The following is a 19308-nucleotide window of genomic DNA, read 5'->3' on the forward strand; positions in this document are numbered from 1 at the left end:
GTTTCTTTCTGTCACCTATTAATTTTCTCGGACGACTAACTCTCCTCAGGTTGACCAGCAGCCACAGGTCACGTGTCAGTCTCGCCCCGGAGTCACGCCGGAGGCCTTTAAATCAGACGCAGTGAAAGCGAGGCCTTCGGGCCGCCGTAAACCCGGAGATAGTCCTTCGGGAAACCACATAAGAGGGCGACTCCTTCAAGGCGCCACAGAAATAGAGAACGGGCGAATCCTTCGGTGTACCAAAGAGACCGAAGGGCGAGTCCTTCAGAACTCCCAAAATGAAAGGAAAGAGAATTCTTCAGAGCTCCACAACAACAGAAATGAAGGTAAGTCCCAGGGCGCCGCAGGAACAGAGATAAAGTCGAGAACTTTGGAACGCCACATAATCAGAGAACAGGGCGAGTCCTTCAGGTGGCCACAGCGACAGAGCACGTCCACAGGCATAGAGAAGAGGGCGAGTCCTTCGGGGCGCTGTAGAAATAGAGAGAGGAAGCCGACCTCCGCCGCCGCTTCCTCCTCCTCCGCCGCCGCCCCCTCCGCCGAAACGAGATGATAATCCTGCAGCGCCGTATCTGGGTCCCCCTTTGCCCGAGCAACGGCGGCCCCGCCGAAGCTAATACAGGCGAGCCGGGCACGCGCCGCGCCCGTGCCGCATTGAGCAGCGGGAACAGGACTTGGCTGGCTAAAAGGCCTTTTAGTCGGACCAAGACAATTCTTTAAAGAGTAAGATGCAGAACAATATGCAAAGAATAATTGAGTCACCTGAAGAATGTGACAGATCAAGGTCGCCGGTTAAATTGGATGTACAGTACATGGTAATTACATATGTTTTTTTATTGTAAATATACAAAGATAGGTAGAGAGAGAGAGACGTCTAAATAGAGAGATAGATAGATAGGTACTGATATAGATGTATATGCACTTATGCATATATTATACATAAATACACACACATGTGTGTGTATGTGTGTAGCATATATATAGTAACAAATATATACATATATATATATTATATATATATATATATATATATATATTTATATATTTATATGAGTAATATATATATATATATATTATATATATATATATTATATATTATATATATATATATATATATATATATGAATATATCAATTTATATATAACAAATAAATGTGTGTGTATGTTCAACAGCCATTACACGCCACTGCAGGACTTAAGCCTCTCTCAGTTCATTAATGAGAGCTTATTTGGCTCTACTACCCTTACCTGACTGGATGCCTTTCCTAATCAACTGTGGTTATGCCACGGCTGCGACTTCCCCTACGACACCTGTGTTTTGTATCTAAAGGCGACAAGTCGTTTTCCTCGCCGTGAGATCGGGCTCGAGCCAATAGTCGGAGAACAGGCGTTTTCTTACAACTGCCGTGTGGGGAATTAATCTCGGGACCACGAGGGTTAGAGTCCAGTGCTCTATCCATTGGACCATTGTGGGAGTTTTTATATATAATATATATATATATATATATATATATATATATATATATATTATATATGCATATATATTATATATGTACATATATGTGCACACACACACACACACACAACACACACACACACACACCACACACATATATATATATAAGATGGCCACCATCAGTCGATGTCGACTTTGGCATTTCTGAATCTGCCAATGCCTGAGTGAAAAGAAATAAGCCGTTGTTCTTGCAGTAGACTTCCTCCCTCCACGCAGTTGATGGATCCAAAGGAATAGCAAAGACCGATAAGTTTTGGCCCACATATGTGTATATATATGTTGTGTGTGTGTGTGTGTGTGTGTTTACTTTATATACACGAGAGTGTGTAATGTATGTATGTATTTGTATATATATATTTTTCAACAGCCATTCATTTCACTGCAGGACATAAGCCTCTCTCAATTCACTACTGAGTTTATATGGCAGTGCCACCCTTGCCTGATTGGATGCCCCTCCTAGTCAACCGCGGTTTGTGCCACGGCGGTGACTTCCCTGCGAGGCGCCGAGCCCGGCTCCCCGGCGAGCCGCGACGGGCGAGGCCGAGGAGCTCACTCGGCCAATCAGGAAGGATCAAAGCCTCGCGAACTCCTCACGTCGGGTCGGCCTATGCGGCCTCTAGCTAGACGGAGGCCAGATTTATCATTATCATTACCGTAATTATTATTATGCACATTATACAATTATTTTTATAATTTTTTTTCTGTTATTATCATTGCCATTATTATTTCTGCTATTTATTATCATCAGTATTATTGTCATCATTACTATTTTCATTATTATGATCATTATCAGTATTCTTATTATTTTAATTATTATTGTTATTATTATTATCATTAGCATTAATGTTATAATAATAATAATTATTATTATTATCATTATCATTATTATTATTATTATTATTATTATTATTATTATTATTATCATTATTATTATTATCATGATCATTTTCATCATAATTATTACTCATATCATTAATATTTTAATTGATGTTAGTATTGTTATTATGACTTTTGTCGTCATTATTATTATTATTACTGTTATTATTATTTTAATTTTTATATCATTGTCATTATCATTATTATTATCATTCATCATTATCATTACTAATATCATTATTATTATTCTCATTATTAATATTATTGCTATCATTATTATCATCATTATTAATATCATCATTAATAATATCATTATTATTAATAGCATTATTGTTATTACTATTATTAATATTATTATTGTGATGTTATCATTATCACTATCATTTTTCGTTTTAATTTTCTTGACTTATATCATTTGCAATGTCAATAACAATGTCATTACTGTTATCACTGTTATTGCCAATTGTATTATCTTATCATCTGCATCATTATCATCTCCATTACCATAATATTTGTTATTTTTATTGTGCTGTTATTATCATGAGAAATTATCATTATTGTTGTTGGTATCAGCATTAGCATTAGCATTTTTTTTGTAATCTTTCATTATCATTGTATTTTTTATTGTCATTACTGTTCTCATTATCATTATCATCAGTATTATTACTATCAGCCCTTATTATTTTCATCACTACTTTTTCATTATTATTATTATACTTAATAGTTGTAGAAATAATGTCATCTTCCTCATTACTATAATCATATCAATATTATTGTCATTGTTATCATTATCCATACCATTGTCATTATCATTATTACTTCATTATTTATCATTATTACTATTGTCTGAATCATTATTACTGTTGTTTTCCTTTCTCCTCTCCGTACTTTTTTCAGTAACAAGCGCAGCCCATCCTATGTCAAAGCCACAGAACTCCTTCCTTCATAGGTTGCCGCGAGCAGAGTCGTTGCCTGTCGAGCCATGCTCGGTCAAGGTCTGTCTGCCTCTGGTCTTGAACCTTGTCATGTACAGCCTTTTCTATTCTAATACAAATGTTTTCTAATCTTATTATGGAATACAACAATGCCTCAGAGTCTCGGGCAAGCACTGAGGAGGGACTTTCTTCTTTGTTGGATTTCTTGGCTATCAACCAGCGGCATGTGGCCAAGGTTATTAAGCCAATGGATCCTATTTATTCTGTCAATCTATATAAGGTCATAAAGTTTTGTCTCCCTTAGAAAAGTGATTACTTTCCTGATGATTTTTTTGTCATTTGATAATATGTTTAATAGTGTAAAATCTTTATTGTTTAGTTGGAAATTATTTTTAAACTTTTGCCTATGTATACTGTATTTATTGCAGACTGTAGGATATGGTTAATGGTAAGGTTGGTGTTGCAGAGGTGACATCGTGGGGGAATCTTTTTTCAATGTAGGGAGTGAGGTGGGTAAATCTTGTATTGTTGACCCAAAGGCGGGCCAACACCACCTCCTCCCTTCTCTCCTTCCTGTGGGCTGTGTCCCACAGTTCTATGTTTTGTTTTATTTTGTTTGTGAGTTGGAGGCTGGTCCACTCACTTTGCCACAAGAGATGTATTTTTGCTTTTATAAGAGACACAAAACACCTGAGATCTGTACGAACTATGGTAGTGTCCAGATCGCCAGTTGACCCGGCTAATTTGTCAGCCTGTTCATTGCCATGGATACCAGAGTGACCTGGCACCCATATTAGCTTGATTGATTTGTTGGCACCATGTAACTTACGAATGATATTACCCAGCAGTTCATCTTTAGTGGTTTCTAAGGATTTAATAGCTTTAAGTGAACTTAATGAATCTGAAAAAATAACTATTCTATCGTGGGTCGTCGATAGTGCAAAATCAATGGCAAAAAGTTCAGCAAGAAAGATCGATGTATGATTCGGTAGTCTGAACTTTAGTTCACATTCAGTCGACCATACACCCGCACCCACACACTCATCTGTCTTGGAGCCGTCGGTATATATATGAAAAAGGGAGATGTTTAACAAGGATCTCTCTGAACCTCTGGCGTACCTCCACCTCCGGCGCCATGGCCTTGGCTGATGGAAGCCAGGCTTCCATGATAGAAAAATTGGGGGTTTGAATGAACCAGGGTATCGATGGTAGAGAGATCTATACCGACTTTCTCGACGAGGTCGTGGAGTCTTGTGGCAAAGGGCCTAGTGCCTCCATTGCCATTAGGGGTGGCTCGGGTCTCGAGCCACCTTTGCGGCATAGCTCAGGGCTAACTGGCCACGTCTGAGTCGGAGGGGAGGTACTCCTGACTCCACCTCAAGACGCTCGATCCGAGTGCACTTCAGGGCTCCAAGACACACATGCAAGCAGGCATTCTGCACAGCATCCAAACCTTTCAAACTTGTTCTCGATGCCGAACCATACACGATTGACCCATAATCTACTTTAGACCTAATCAGGGCTTTATATACCATTAGCAAAGACTGTCTATCAGTTCCCCATTTATTACCAGAAATGCACTTTAATAAATTAAGTGCTTTTTGACATTTATTTTTTAACTGACCAATGTGGTCTTTCCAGTTTAGTCTACTATCAAAAAGTAGACCAAAAAATTTAGCAGAATTTTGAATAGGTATTGGGTGGTTGTCTAGAGTTAGCCTGATGTTCGGCGTCCGAGGAGGAGCTGGTAAGATGTCATTATTCATACATAAAAATAATGTTGGTGACAAGACGCTTCCTTGTGGGACCCCGCTTGCCTGGACAAAAATGTCCGAAAAAGTGACATTGTCGGAAAATAATTTGACAGCAAAAGTTCTGTCAGAGATTAAATTTTGAATAAAACAAGGCAAGTTTCCACGTAATCTAAAAGCATAAAGTTTTCTGAGTAGGCCATATCGCCATGTTATGTCGTCTGCTTTTTCTATATCTAAAAATACTGAAATCAAAAATCTTTTTTGGCAATGGCCTCTTGAATATGACTGTCCAGCTTTACTAGTTGATCGAGAGTTTGGCGTCCCTTGCGGAAGCCGCACTGCTCGTCAACTAGCAAATTACTGGAATTTAAAAAATGCCTACTGTTAACAATTCGTTTCATGACCTTGCATAAGCAACTTGTCAACGCAATTGGGCAGTAGGAGATGGCAAGTCTGGGATTACCCCCTCCTTTCAATATGGGAATGATGTGGGCGAAGTGCCATGAGTTTGGAAAAGTGTGGCTTTTCCAAATTTCATTGTACACTTCTAGCAACTTAATCATGGCATCATGATTAAGATGCTTTATCATCTCATATCGAATCTCATCAGGGCCTGGGAATGTTCCTCTACAGGCTTCTAGGGCTCGGACAAGCTCATCCATTGTTAGATCTTTATTGTAATCAAAGTCATCTCCTGTGGTAAAGTGAATTGGTTGCAGCTCAGCCTCTTCCTTGATGGTCAGGGAGGTGGGATGGTAATTAGCTGAGCTGCTTGTATGAGAGAACTGCCTGGCGAGTGCATTAGCAATGTCTCTAGGTGAATCGAAATTGTTACCCTCGTGAATGATTTGTTGATTTTAAAAGATGATTTTTTCTTATTGATTTTATTGATAGTGGACCAAACCTCTGATATTTTGGTATTGCAGTTTATTGTAGAGACAAATCTCCGCCAGGAGTCTCTTTTTGCTTGTCTTATTACTCTACGAGCCCTAGCTCTTGCTAGTTTGTAATTGCAAAAGTTCTCATTTGTGATGTTATTTTTGAAAAGCCTGTAGGCCTTATTGCGTCGGCACAGCGCCCTGCGGCAATCTGGTGTCCACCATGGAACTCTATGCTTAACGCTATCTGTCGAAGTTTTAGGAATGGATAGCAATGCTGCTTCTATAATCGAATTCTGAATATTGTTTACTTTATCATCAATGGTTTCTCCAACAAGTTCGAGCTTGACGCTCCTTGTGAAGGCGACCCAGTCTGGTCTTTTTGCGTTAAATTAGGGCGCTGAAGGCGTTCTCACTGTGTCACATGAATATTTAATCAAAATAGGAAGATAATCGCTTCCCAACGAGTCGTCAATGGTGTGCCACAGGCACTTGGCTGTTATTGATGAAGAGACCAGTGATAGGTCAATAAAGCTCAAATTACCGGTATTATCGTCCACCCGCGTCGGACTACCATCATTCAGAAGGACTAAATCAGACTCATTAATCAACTTAACTACTTGCTCACCTATACCATCCACCCGCAGGGAACCCCATAACGTATGATGAGCATTAAAATCATCTAAAATTACTTTATTTTGTGGCAGACGTTCCTGAAGAGCAAAGAGCTCATCATAGGCTATCACTGCATCAGGTGGACAATAAACTGAACATATAGCCAGATACGTACCATTAATTTTTACTTTGCATGCGACAAACTCCAAAGTAGAATCAATAGTCACTTCTGTAAAAGGGAGGCTTTGGTGGATGTACATGGCGACTCCGCCTCCACCCCTACCCTCACGATCCTTCCAACATAGATGGTAGTTCCTCAGCGATACGACCTCATCAGAGACGAGGTGTGTTAAGTGTGTTTCTTGGAGAATTATAATATCGGGAGCATAGGACGAGGCTAATAATTTAAGGTCATTTACTTTAGATCTAAGACTTCGACAGTTCCATTGTATAATGGTCGACGCGAAGATTACGTTTTATGGGGTTTGGAAGTGCCTTGTTCACCAGTTTTTTTTTCTTTTTATGGGAGGGAGACGCCTCCTCTCCCTCGCTTCCCGGGGACCTCTCTCGGGATGGTTTGGAGACAGAAGCCTCCATGTCCTGCACCTCCTGGCGAGGGAGACGACTGCCAGATTGCGACCTGCTTCTCTCACGAGAAGCCGATCGCGAGCCAGACGAAGTCCTCACAGGAGTAGCCCGGACGGGAAGGTGCGCTCCGGACTGTGATTCAGTATCATCCTCCTTATGATGTTTAGACTGGGTTGATGCAGTCATTTGATCGACTAATTTAGTCAGTTGATATACTTTAATATTTAGTTCTTTAACGGTCTGTTTGAGTTCAGCATTTTTTTTTTTATCCTGAGATGCAAGCTGTTGACTGATATTACTTGCACTAGGGGTGATGTAAGTTACTGCTTCAGTATAGGAAGTATCGGGTTTGTGTGTCAAACTTTCCACTTTCCTCTTAGCTTCAGTGTAGCTAACTTCATGCTTTCTCATATATGCTAATGTCTCAATCTCCTTCTTCAGGACGCTGCACTCAGCAGCTCCTGACTGATGGGGACCTCCACAGTTAGCACATTTGGAAATCTGGCTAGTACATGTGATGGTGTCATGGACTGCAGCACATTTACAGCATACAAATTTACTTGAGTCTTTATCAATACATCTTAATGAGGTGTGTCCGAATTTTTGGCATCTATTACATAAGGTCTTACTTGAACACGTTCTAAACCGACGTTGACATACTCTGGGATTTTATTCAAAGCAAAGGTCAAAAAACACAGTCCAGTTTTCGTTCGCACATTCCCATCCTTCTTGGTCATACAATGAACGTCCACTACGTCTTGGTCCTTCATGCTCTCAAGAATTTCACTTTCTTCCATCGTCCTCAAATCCCTGTGAAAGATTACTCCCTTACAGGTATTTGGCCGATAGGGATAGTTACTTTAACTCTAAGATCATGAATTTGCGTCAGCTTAATTAAATCCTTAATCTGGGAGTTGTATTGTACTTTAACAAGGAGGCTTCTATCTCGTAAATTTTTTGACAAAATCAAAATCGCCGTCCACTTGACCATCAAGGACCTTTTAATGATAAAGGGGTTCACGTTCAAAAGCGATTGATTTTTATTCACGCATTTTACATTCGCGAACCTTGCATTCTCAGTAGGGATTTTGAAAGGTGGTTTTCTAGGTTTGTCATTTGTGGGGGTTCCGTTGTTCAGGGTCGAATTAGTCAAAGAGTGGTCATGAGTCGCCCCTCCTCCTTGAGGAGGAGAAGGGGTAGCCGGGGTAGCATCCATCCTGGGCATCAGACCAGGTCCGACCCCTTGTCTCAAAATTGTTGTCCTGAGGGATCAAAACTCTTATCTTTTGGTATCAACCTAACAGCAATAGCTAAGAGAGTAAATCAGTATTTCGTCCTCTACCCCCCCAGTGGAAGCCTGGTTGCGTGCTCCAGTACCACAGAGGGATCGAGTTATGTGCCTAGGCGAAGGACGGTAAGTCGATGCCCACCCCCAAGCGAATACGGGAGTTCACGAGGAACTCCGGCAGGCTCAGGAAAGTCACATTAAGGGGAAAAATTTAGAAAAAGAAAAAGTGCACCCAAAGGACGCCCCAGACTACTGGGCCTCCCTACCCAGGGGTCGAAGCCCAAAGGACTACCCTGGTGTAGAAGAGAGCTGCGGGTCTGAGGTGGGATGCTGACTACGCCTACTGTAGTCTCGTGTCACCTGCAAAACAAAAGCAATGAAGGTGCTGGCAAAGCACAATAAATGATCTGTAATTACAGGTTTTTACTTTACTTTTATTCACTTTAAGAAACTCAGGAACAACAATGTCAAGCGAGACGAGAGGCCCCGGGCTCCAGGGTAGCTACTGCGTTCAGGTTAAAATGTTTAATCATCAAGAGTTCATACACGAGTCGGAGGAGGCACTGTGACTTTACGTTTCGTGGGAGTGTAATTGCCGCGGTCTTTTTTCTCCTGTGGCTTAGTTATACCTTGGCCAGCGCCCTTTTGAGTTCGGGGACATGTGATTGGGTTTGTGCGTACGTCTTAAGGCTAACTCACTAACTCAGCTTTTTTTCTCTTAAAGGCTCTACTCCTTATGCTCGACTGCAAAGGCGAGGTGTATAGCATTTCTGTCGTGATATTAAGTACGTTATGGTGAAGGAAAATTAGTTGTTTATTTTGGGTTAGGATCTTTATATATCTACTTTTCTTGAAGGATTTTAAGGGAAATATATTTGCATAATGATTATATCGGAAGAGACGAAAATGCAGAGTGATATATGTTAACCAAATGTGTGCACGATTGAGAAAGAGCAAGTTTCAGAGAAAACTTACGATGAGGAAAGGTAAACTCAACTGGACTTGAAAATGGATATTACTGATGCTTATTCCGCTTGCAATTGTATTCAACTTACTCTCAACAAAGTTTCGTAATTTTAATATATATATATATATATATATATATATATATATATATATATAATATATATATATATATATATACATATACATATATATGTGATGTATGTGAATATAAATATACACTCTGACACACACATTCTATTTATATGCATATATATATATATATATATATATATATATATATATATATTATATATAATATAAAACACATTCATATATACTAATATGCACATATGCTATATATGTATATGTGCATATATGTATATATGCATATATACACATATATGCATATGTGCATATTAGTATTATGGCATGTGTGCATATATATATATTATATATATATATATATTATATGCATATAAATATGAATGTGTGTCAGAGTGTATATTTATATTCACATACATACACATATATATGTATATGTATATATATATATATATATATATATATATATACATATATGTATATATATATATACATATATATATATATATATATATGTGTATATATATATATATATATATATATATATTAAAATTACGAAACTTTGTTGAGAGTAAGTTGAATACAATTGCAAGCGGAATAAGCATCAGTAATATCGCCATTTTCAAGTCCAGTTGAGTTTACCTTTCCTCATCGTAAGTTTTCTCTGAAACTTGCTCTTTCTCAATCGTGCACACATTTGGTTAACATATATCACTCTGCATTTTCGTCTCTTCCGATATAATCATTATGCAAATATATTTCCCTTAAAATCCTTCAAGAAAAGTAGATATATAAAGATCCTAACCCAAAATAAACAACTAATTTTCCTTCACCATAACGTACTTAATATCACGACAGAAATGCTATACACCTCGCCTTTGCAGTCGAGCATAAGGAGTAGAGCCTTTAAGAGAAAAAAAGCTGAGTTAGTGAGTTAGCCTTAAGACGTACGCACAAACCCAATCACATGTCCCCGAACTCAAAAGGGCGCTGGCCAAGGTATAACTAAGCCACAGGAGAAAAAAGACCGCGGCAATTACACTCCCACGAAACGTAAAGTCACAGTGCCTCCTCCGACTCGTGTATGAACTCTTGATGATTAAACATTTTAACCTGAACGCAGTAGCTACCCTGGAGCCCGGGGCCTCTCGTCTCGCTTGACATTGTTGTTCCTGAGTTTCTTAAAGTGAATAAAAGTAAAGTAAAAACCTGTAATTACAGATCATTTATTGTGCTTTGCCAGCACCTTCATTGCTTTTGTTTTGCAGGTGACACGAGACTACAGTAGGCGTAGTCAGCATCCCACCTCAGACCCGCAGCTCTCTTCTACACCAGGGTAGTCCTTTGGGCTTCGACCCCTGGGTAGGGAGGCCCAGTAGTCTGGGGCGTCCTTTGGGTGCACTTTTTCTTTTTCTAAATTTTTCCCCTTAATGTGACTTTCCTGAGCCTGCCGGAGTTCCTCGTGAACTCCCGTATTCGCTTGGGGGTGGGCATCGACTTACCGTCCTTCGCCTAGGCACATAACTCGATCCCTCTGTGGTACTGGAGCACGCAACCAGGCTTCCACTGGGGGGGTAGAGGACGAAATACTGATTTACTCTCTTAGCTATTGCTGTTAGGTTGATACCAAAAGTTAAGAGTTTTTGATCCCTTCAGGACAACAATTTTGAGACAAGGGGTCGGACCTGGTCCGATGCCCAGGATGGATGCTACCCCGGCTACCCCTTCTCCTCCTCAAGGAGGAGGGGCGACTCATGACCACTCTTTGACTAATTCGACCCTGAACAACGGAACCCCCACAAATGACAAACCTAGAAAACCACCTTTCAAAATCCCTACTGAGAATGCAAGGTTCGCGAATGTAAAATGCGTGAATAAAAATCAATCGCTTTTGAACGTGAACCCCTTTATCATTAAAAAGGTCCTTGATGGTCAAGTGGACGGCGATTTTGATTTTGTCAAAAAATTACGAGATAGAAGCCTCCTTGTTAAAGTACAATACAACTCCCAGATTAAGGATTTAATTAAGCTGACGCAAATTCATGATCTTAGAGTTAAAGTAACTATCCCTATCGGCCCAAATACCTGTAAGGGAGTAATCTTTCACAGGGATTTGAGGACGATGGAAGAAAGTGAAATTCTTGAGAGCATGAAGGACCAAGACGTAGTGGACGTTCATTGTATGACCAAGAAGGATGGGAATGTGCGAACGAAAACTGGACTGTGTTTTTTGACCTTTGCTTTGAATAAAATCCCAGAGTATGTCAACGTCGGTTTAGAACGTGTTCAAGTAAGACCTTATGTAATAGATGCCAAAAATTCGGACACACCTCATTAAGATGTATTGATAAAGACTCAAGTAAATTTGTATGCTGTAAATGTGCTGCAGTCCATGACACCATCACATGTACTAGCCAGATTTCCAAATGTGCTAACTGTGGAGGTCCCCATCAGTCAGGAGCTGCTGAGTGCAGCGTCCTGAAGAAGGAGATTGAGACATTAGCATATATGAGAAAGCATGAAGTTAGCTACACTGAAGCTAAGAGGAAAGTGGAAAGTTTGACACACAAACCCGATACTTCCTATACTGAAGCAGTAACTTACATCACCCCTAGTGCAAGTAATATCAGTCAACAGCTTGCATCTCAGGATAAAAAAAAAAATGCTGAACTCAAACAGACCGTTAAAGAACTAAATATTAAAGTATATCAACTGACTAAATTAGTCGATCAAATGACTGCATCAACCCAGTCTAAACATCATAAGGAGGATGATACTGAATCACAGTCCGGAGCGCACCTTCCCGTCCGGGCTACTCCTGTGAGGACTTCGTCTGGCTCGCGATCGGCTTCTCGTGAGAGAAGCAGGTCGCAATCTGGCAGTCGTCTCCCTCGCCAGGAGGTGCAGGACATGGAGGCTTCTGTCTCCAAACCATCCCGAGAGAGGTCCCCGGGAAGCGAGGGAGAGGAGGCGTCTCCCTCCCATAAAAAGAAAAAAAAAACTGGTGAACAAGGCACTTCCAAACCCCATAAAAACGTAATCTTCGCGTCGACCATTATACAATGGAACTGTCGAAGTCTAGATCTAAAGTAAATGACCTTAAATTATTAGCCTCGTCCTATGCTCCCGATATTATAATTCTCCAAGAAACACACTTAACACACCTCGTCTCTGATGAGGTCGTATCGCTGAGGAACTACCATCTATGTTGGAAGGATCGTGAGGGTAGGGGTGGAGGCGGAGTCGCCATGTACATCCACCAAAGCCTCCCTTTTACAGAAGTGACTATTGATTCTACTTTGGAGTTTGTCGCATGCAAAGTAAAAATTAATGGTACGTATCTGGCTATATGTTCAGTTTATTGTCCACCTGATGCAGTGATAGCCTATGATGAGCTCTTTGCTCTTCAGGAACGTCTGCCACAAAATAAAGTAATTTTAGATGATTTTAATGCTCATCATACGTTATGGGGTTCCCTGCGGGTGGATGGTATAGGTGAGCAAGTAGTTAAGTTGATTAATGAGTCTGATTTAGTCCTTCTGAATGATGGTAGTCCGACGCGGGTGGACGATAATACCGGTAATTTGAGCTTTATTGACCTATCACTGGTCTCTTCATCAATAACAGCCAAGTGCCTGTGGCACACCATTGACGACTCGTTGGGAAGCGATTATCTTCCTATTTTGATTAAATATTCATGTGACACAGTGAGAACGCCTTCAGCGCCCTAATTTAACGCAAAAAGACCAGACTGGGTCGCCTTCACAAGGAGCGTCAAGCTCGAACTTGTTGGAGAAACCATTGATGATAAAGTAAACAATATCGAATTCGATTATAGAAGCAGCATTGCTATCCATTCCTAAAACTTCGACAGATAGCGTTAAGCATAGAGTTCCATGGTGGACACCAGATTGCCGCAGGGCGCTGTGCCGACGCAATAAGGCCTACAGGCTTTTCAAAAATAACATCACAAATGAGAACTTTTGCAATTACAAACTAGCAAGAGCTAGGGCTCGTAGAGTAATAAGACAAGCAAAAAGAGACTCCTGGCGGAGATTTGTCTCTACAATAAACTGCAATACCAAAATATCAGAGGTTTGGTCCACTATCAATAAAATCAATAAGAAAAATTTTTTTCAAAATTAATAATATCATTCACGAGGGTACACATTTCGATTTACCTAGAGACATTGCTAATGCACTCGCCAGGCAGTTCTCATATACAAGAAGCTCAGCTAATTACCATCCCACCTCCCTGACCATCAAGGAAGAGGCTGAGCTGCAACCAATTCACTTTACCACAGGAGATGACTTTGATTACAATAAAGATCTAACAATGGATGAGCTTGTCCGAGCCCTAGAAGCCTGTAGAGGAACATCCCAGGCCCTGATGAGATTCGATATGAGATGATAAAGCATCTTAATCATGATGCCATGATTAAGTTGCTAGAAGTGTACAATGAAATTTGGAAAAGCCACACTTTTCCAAACTCATGGCACTTCGCCCACATCATTCCCATATTGAAAGGAGGGGGTAATCCCAGACTTGCCATCTCCTACTGCCCAATTGCGTTGACAAGTTGCTTATGCAAGGTCATGAAACGAATTGTTAACAGTAGGCATTTTTTAAATTCCAGTAATTTGCTAGTTGACGAGCAGTGCGGCTTCCGCAAGGGACGCCAAACTCTCGATCAACTAGTAAAGCTGGACAGTCATATTCAAGAGGCCATTGCCAAAAAAGATTTTTTGATTTCAGTATTTTTAGATATAGAAAAAGCAGACGACATAACATGGCGATATGGCCTACTCAGAAAACTTTATGCTTTTAGATTACGTGGAAACTTGCCTTGTTTTATTCAAAATTTAATCTCTGACAGAACTTTTGCTGTCAAATTATTTTCCGACAATGTCACTTTTTCGGACATTTTTGTCCAGGCAAGCGGGGTCCCACAAGGAAGCGTCTTGTCACCAACATTATTTTTATGTATGAATAATGACATCTTACCAGCTCCTCCTCGGACGCCGAACATCAGGCTAACTCTAGACAACCACCCAATACCTATTCAAAATTCTGCTAAATTTTTTGGTCTACTTTTTGATAGTAGACTAAACTGGAAAGACCACATTGGTCAGTTAAAAAATAAATGTCAAAAAGCACTTAATTTATTAAAGTGCATTTCTGGTAATAAATGGGGAACTGATAGACAGTCTTTGCTAATGGTATATAAAGCCCTGATTAGGTCTAAAGTAGATTATGGGTCAATCGTGTATGGTTCGGCATCGAGAACAAGTTTGAAAGGTTTTGGATGCTGTGCAGAATGCCTGCTTGCATGTGTGTCTTGGAGCCCTGAAGTGCACTCGGATCGAGCGTCTTGAGGTGGAGTCAGGAGTACCTCCCCTCCGACTCAGACGTGGCCAGTTAGCCCTGAGCTATGCCGCAAAGGTGGCTCGAGACCCGAGCCACCCTAATGGCAATGGAGGCACTAGGCCCTTTGCCACAAGACTCCACGACCTCGTCGAGAAAGTCGGTATAGATCTCTCTACCATCGATACCCTGGTTCATTCAAACCCCCAATTTTTCTATCATGGAAGCCTGGCTTCCATCAGCCAAGGCCATGGCGCCGGAGGTGGAGGTACGCCAGAGGTTCAGAGAGATCCTTGTTAAACATCTCCCTTTTTTCATATATATACCGACGGCTCCAAGACAGATGAGTGTGTGGGTGCGGGTGTATGGTCGACTGAATGTGAACTAAAGTTCAGACTGCCGAATCATACATCGATCTTTCTTGCTGAACTTTTTGCCATTGATTTTGCACTATCGACGACCCACGATAGAATAGTTATTTTTTCAGATTCATTAAGTTCAATTAAAGCTATTAAATCCTTAGAAACCACTAAAGATGAACTGCTGGGTAATATCATTCGTAAGTTACATGGTGCCAACAAATCAATCAAGCTAATATGGGTGCCAGGTCACTCTGGTATCCATGGCAATGAACAGGCTGACAAATTAGCCGGGTCAACTGGCGATCTGGACACTACCATAGTTCGTACAGATCTCAGGTGTTTTGTGTCTCTTATAAAAGCAAAAATACATCTCTTGTGGCAAAGTGAGTGGACCAGCCTCCAACTCACAAACAAAATAAAACAAAACATAGAACTGTGGGACACAGCCCACAGGAAGGAGAGAAGGGAGGAGGTGGTGTTGGCCCGCCTTTGGGTCAACAATACAAGATTTACCCACCTCACTCCCTACATTGAAAAAAGATTCCCCCCACGATGTCACCTCTGCAACACCAACCTTACCATTAACCATATCCTTACAGTCTGCAATAAATACAGTATACATAGGCAAAAGTTTAAAAATAATTTCCAACTAAACAATAAAGATTTTACACTATTAAACATATTATCAAATGACAAAAAAATCATCAGGAAAGTAATCACTTTTCTAAGGGAGACAAAACTTTATGACCTTATATAGATTGACAGAATAAATAGGATCCATTGGCTTAATAACCTTGGCCACATGCCGCTGGTTGATAGCCAAGAATCCAACAAAGAAGAAAGTCCCTCCTCAGTGCTTGCCCGAGACTCTGAGGCATTGTTGTATTCCATAATAAGATTAGAAAACATTTGTATTAGAATAGAAAAGGCTGTACATGACAAGGTTCAAGACCAGAGGCAGACAGACCTTGACCGAGCATGGCTCGACAGGCAACGACTCTGCTCGCGGCAACCTATGAAGGAAGGAGTTCTGTGGCTTTGACATAGGATGGGCTGCGCTTGTTACTGAAAAAAGTACGGAGAGGAGAAAGGAAAACAACAGTAATAATGATTCAGACAATAGTAATAATGATAAATAATGAAGTAATAATGATAATGACAATGGTATGGATAATGATAACAATGACAATAATATTGATATGATTATAGTAATGAGGAAGATGACATTATTTCTACAACTATTAAGTATAATAATAATAATGAAAAAGTAGTGATGAAAATAATAAGGGCTGATAGTAATAATACTGATGATAATGATAATGAGAACAGTAATGACAATAAAAAATACAATGATAATGATGATTACAAAAATAATGCTAATGCTAATCCAAAAAAAAAAACTCATGATAATAACAGCACAATAAAAATAACAAATATTATGGTAATGGAGATGATAATGATGCAGATGATAATGATAATACAATTGGCAATAACAGTGATAACAGTAATGACATTGTTATTGACATTGCAAATGATATAAGTCAAGAAAATTAAAACGAAAAATGATAGTGATAATGATAACATCACAATAATAATATTAATAATAGTAATAACAATAATGCTATTAATAATAATGATATTATTAATGATGATATTAATAATGATGATAATAATGATAGCAATAATATTAATAATGAGAATAATAATTAATGATATTAGTAATGATAATGATGAATGATAATAATAATGATAATGACAATGATATAAAAATTAAAATAATAATAACAGTAATAATAATAATAATGACGACAAAAGTCATAATAACAATACTAACATCAATTAAAATATTAATGATATGAGTAATAATTATGATGAAAATGATAATAATAATAATAATAATAATAATAATTGTGAGAAGAAGGTTGATTGTCATGATAAGGATAATAATAATAATAATAATAATAATAATGATAATGATAATAATAATAATTATTATTATTATAACATTAATGCTAATGATAATAATAATAACAATAATAATTAAAAATAATAAGAATACTGATAATGATCATAATAATGAAAATAGTAATGATGACAATAATACTGATGATAATAAATAGCAGAAATAATAATGGCAATGATAATAACAGAAAAAAATTATAAAAATAATTGTATAATGTGCATAATAATAATTACGGTAATGATAATGATAAATCTGGCCTCCGTCTAGCTAGAGGCCGCATAGGCCGACCCGACGTGAGAGTTCGCGAGGCTTTGATCCTTCCTGATTGGCCGAGTGAGCTCCTCGGCCTCGCCCGTCGCGGCTCGCCGGGGAGCCGGGCTCGGCGCCTCGCAGGGAAGTCACCGCCGTGGCACAAACCGCGGTTGACTAGGAGGGGCATCCAATCAGGCAAGGGTGGCACTGCCATATAAACTCAGTAGTGAATTGAGAGAGGCTTATGTCCTGCAGTGAAATGAATGGCTGTTGAAAAATATATATATACAAATACATACATACATACACACTCTCGTGTATATAAAGTAAACACACACACACACACACACACACATATATATACACATATGTGGGCCAAACTTTATCGGTCTTTGCTATTCCTTTGGATCCATCAACTGCGTGGAGGGAGGAAGTCTACTGCAAGAACAACGGCTTATTTCTTTCACTCAGGCATTGGCAGATTCAGAAATGCCAAAGTCGACATCGACTGATGGTGGCCATCTTATATATATATATATGTGTGTGTGTGTGTGTGTGTGTGTGTGTGTGTGTGTGTGTGTGCACATATATGTACATATATAATATATATGTATATATATATATATATATATATATATATATATATATATATATATATATATATAAAACTCCCACAATGGTCCAATGGATAGAGCACTGGACTCTAACCCTCGTGGTCCCGAGATTAATTCCCCACCACGGCAGTTGTAAGAAAACGCCTGTTCTCCGACTATTGGCTCGAGCCCGATCTCACGGCGAGAAAACGACTTGTCGCCTTTAGATACCAAAACACAGGTGTCGTAGGGGAAGTCGCAGCCGTGGCATAACCACAGTTGATTAGGAAAGGCATCCAGTCAGGTAAGGGTAGTAGAGCCAAATAAGCTCTCATTAATGAACTGAGAGAGGCTTAAGTCCTGCAGTGGCGTTAATGGCTGTTGAACATACACACACATTTATTTGTTTATATATAAATTGATATATTCATATATATATATATATATATATATATATATATATATATATGTATGTATATATATATATATACATATATATATATATATATATATATATATATATATATATATATATATATATATATGTATATATTTGTTACTATATATATGCTTACACACATACACACACATGTGTGTGTATTTATGTATACATATATGCATAAGTGCATATACATCTATATCAGTACCTATCTATCTATCTCTCTATTTAGACGTCTCTCTCTCTCTACCTATCTTTGTATATTTACAATAAAAAACATATGTAATTACCATGTACTGTACATCCAATTTAACCGGCGACCTTGATCTGTCACATTTCTTCAGGTGACTCAATTATTCTTTGCATATTGTTCTGCATCTTACTCTTTAAAGAATTGTCTTGGTCCGACTAAAAGGCCTTTTAGCCAGCCAAGTCCTGTTCCCGCTGCTCAATGCGGCACGGGCGCGGCGCGTGCCCGGCTCGCCTGTATTAGGCTTCGGCGGGGCCGCCGTGCTCGGGCAAAGGGGGACCCAGATTACGGCGCTGCAGGATTATCATCTCGTTTCGGCGGAGGCGGCGGCGGCGGAGGAGGAGGAAGCGGCGGCGGAGGTCGGCTTCCTCTCTCTATTTCTACAGCGCCCCGAAGGACTCGCCCTCTTCTCTATGCCTGTGGACGTGCTCTGTCGCTGTGGCACCCTGAAGGACTCGCCCTGTTCTCTGATTATGTGGCGTTCCAAAGTTCTCGACTTTATCTCTGTTCCTGCGGCGCCCTGGACTTACCTTCATTTCTGTTGTTGTGGAGCTCTGAAGAATTCTCTTTCCTTTCTATTTTTTTGT

Source organism: Penaeus monodon, chromosome 41 (assembly GCF_015228065.2).
Source record: "Penaeus monodon isolate SGIC_2016 chromosome 41, NSTDA_Pmon_1, whole genome shotgun sequence".
Lineage (NCBI taxonomy): Eukaryota > Metazoa > Arthropoda > Malacostraca > Decapoda > Penaeidae > Penaeus > Penaeus monodon.